Source organism: Arachis ipaensis, chromosome B10, assembly GCF_000816755.2.
Source record: "Arachis ipaensis cultivar K30076 chromosome B10, Araip1.1, whole genome shotgun sequence".
Lineage (NCBI taxonomy): Eukaryota > Viridiplantae > Streptophyta > Magnoliopsida > Fabales > Fabaceae > Arachis > Arachis ipaensis.
The window spans coordinates 83,258,392-83,261,710 of record NC_029794.2 but is presented as its reverse complement, the minus strand read 5'-3'; positions in this window follow the sequence as shown (position 1 = coordinate 83,261,710).

The window sequence follows — 3,319 nt, the reverse complement described above, 5'->3', positions numbered from 1 at the left end:
TTCTGGACTTTACTATTAGTTTGTGTGTTTTTCTGTGATTTCAGGTAATTTCTGGCTGAAATTGAGGGAGCTGAGCAAAAATCTGATTCAGGCTGAAAAAGGACTGCTGATGCTATTGGATTCTGACATCCCTGCACTCGGAATGAACTTTTTGGAGCTACAGAATTCCAATTGGCGCGCTCTCAATTGCGTTGGAAAGTAGACATCTAGGGCTTTCCAGCAATATATAATAGTCTATACTTTGCTCAAGGGTAGACGACGTAAACTGGTGTTTAACGCCAGTTCCATGTTGCATTCTGGCGTTAAACGCCAGAAACAGGTTACAAGTTGGAGTTAAATGCCAGAAACAGGTTACAACCTAGCGTTTAACTCTAGAAACAGCCTAGGCACGTGTAAAGCTCAAGTCTCAGCCCCAGCACATACCAAGGGGGCCCCAGATGTGGATTTCATCACTATTTATCTTAGTTTACTCATTTTCTGTAAACCTAGGTTACTAGTTTAGTATTTAAACAACTTTTAGAGATTTATTTTAGACCTCATGACATTTTTAGATCTGAACTTTGTACTCTTTGACGGCATGAGTCTCTAAACTCCATTGTTGGGGGTGAGGAGCTCTACTGTGTCTCGATGAATTAATGCAATTATTTCTATTTTCTATTCAAACACGCTTGTTTCTATCTAAGATGTTCATTCGCACTTCAATATGATGAATGTGATGATCCGTGACACTCATCACCATTCTCAATCTATGAACGCGTGCCTAACAACCACTCCCGTTCTACCTTCGATTGAATGAGTATCTCTTGGATTCCTTAATCAGAATCTTCGTGGTATAAGCTAGAATTGATGGCGGCATTCATGAGAATCCGGAAAGTCTAAACCTTGTCTGTGGTATTCCGAGTAGGATTCAAGGATTGAATGGCTGTGACGAGCTTCAAACTCGCGATTGTTGGGCATAGTGACAGATGCAAAAGGATCAATGGATCCTATTCCAGCATGAGTGAGAACCGACAGATGATTAGTCGTGCGGTGACAGCGCACCTGGACCATTTTCACTGAGAGGACGGATGGTAGCCATTGACAACGGTGATCCACCAACACACAGCTTGCCATAGGAGGAACCTTGCGTACGTGAAAAAGAAGACAGGGGGAAAGCAGAGATTCAGAAGACAAATCATCTCCAAAACTCCAACATATTCTCCATTACTGCATAACAAGTATTTATTTCATGCTCTTTTATTTTTCGCAATTCAAACTGATAATCATAATTAATCTCCTGACTAAGATTTACAAGGTAACGATAGATTGCTTCAAGCCAACAATCTCCGTGGGATCGACCCTTACTCACGTAAGGTATTACTTGGACGACCCAGTGCACTTGCTGGTTAGTTGTACGGAGTTGTGAAAAGTGTGAATCACAATTTCGTGCACCAAAACTCAAGATATGATCCGCCAAATTTCGTCAAAAATTCATTTTTACTAAAAATCTCTAAACCTCAATTTTACCAAACTCTCAATCCAAAATCACTTATTCCACATTCAAAATAGACCTAATGTACCTAAATCGTATTCTTATACCTTTTCATCATTTCCTAACTTAGAAAAATGCAATTTCACTAATTTCACCCAATCATTTACATTTCTCCAATTCTCAATTATTACGCTCAAAGCATCATTTTCCTACCCTCATCATTTATCAACATCAATAAGCTTCACAATATATTATCAACACTCAAAGTCATCATTCTCAACTTCAATTTCAATAATCAACCGCAACATCAAAGTTCAACATCACAATTCATGAAAATCAACAATGCCAACATACATTATCAATTCAACAATTTTCAACAATCAATTCAATCCTATCCTAAAGTCTACTAGCCTAAGTGTTCATAAGTATTACATATTACATAAAAGAAACCAAAATCATACCTTTGCCGATCTCCAATATGCATAACACACCAAAACTTAGATCCCACAAGCTTCCAAAAAGTTAAGGCAACTCCAACAAGCACCAAAGCTCAAACTAACAACATATATATGTGAAAATCAAAACTTAAGGTTCACTAAAACAACTAAACACAAAGGTTTAGTGAGACTTTACCTTATCCAATGAGATTAGGGACAAAACCCAACAATATACCAATGCTAGATCACCCATAAACAAACAAAATCACAAAATCTATTAAAAAACTATAACAAAAAATGCACAAAAGTTAAGGCAGGAAATTAGAGCTTTAGTTTTGATCTCTTACCAACAATGCCTAGCTAGAAACGGAGATCTCAATAAGAGTTTCGCGTGGCCGCAAATGGCTCATCAATCAGAGCTCCGTAACTCAAGTTATGACTCTCGAAAGATGGTGATGAATAGTACCACCCTCTCCGCTCTCTCAATCCGCGTTTCTCTCTCTTTGGTGCTGAAATGAGGATGCAAATCCTCATTAAAGGACTTATATAAGTTGGGCTTGGGCCCAATTTGGGTCCGGTCCAACTCGTTAGTTTTTTAGGTCTGTTTGAAACATTTTGAGCCAAAACTTTTAAGATTAGCGTTCGGTTTTCAATTCTAAATTATTTTTGTCCTTTCAAAACAATAAAATTTAATTTTCAAATTCTTATTTTTCTTAAAACACGGTACCGAATAGACTAGAGCTAATACTGCTGGCTTAAGCACCAGTACACATTTTTACAAAAATTTTTCGTAAAAGATACATTTTCTAACTTAAAAAAATTCATTGAATTCAAATTTCACTTTTATTTTTTAAAAGAACATTTTTATATTTTTGAACCTATTTCAAAAAATTAAATTATTATTTTATTAAAACGATTTTACATCTCTAATTTACCTTTGATGTTTGATGTCCCTGTAATAGAAATGATTTTTAATATGAAATGAAAATTATTTTTTGGTTGAATATTGACATTTGAAGTGTATTATAGTATTATAAAAATTATTCAACAGGCTCTCCACATATTGGTTAGGATATTGCCATGTAGACAACATGCCTCCACGTGTTACAATACATCCCTCACGTGTTGACTCTCTACCTAAAAAATTTACATACTTGTAATTACACCAAATAATTCTATTTCCAACAAAAAAGACTTATATCTTTTTCATATAAAAAAAATTAGTCTCTTTGTAAGGAATTTTTATTTTGTTTTTTAGTAAAATAAAATCTATCTTTGAAAAAAAAATTGTTGCACATAAACATTAATTCAATTTAAATAAAAGTAAACGATTAAATTAATTTCAGCAAATTTTAAATAAAATATTTTAATTTTCAATAAAATTTTATTGCTTCTAATATTTCTAAAAATT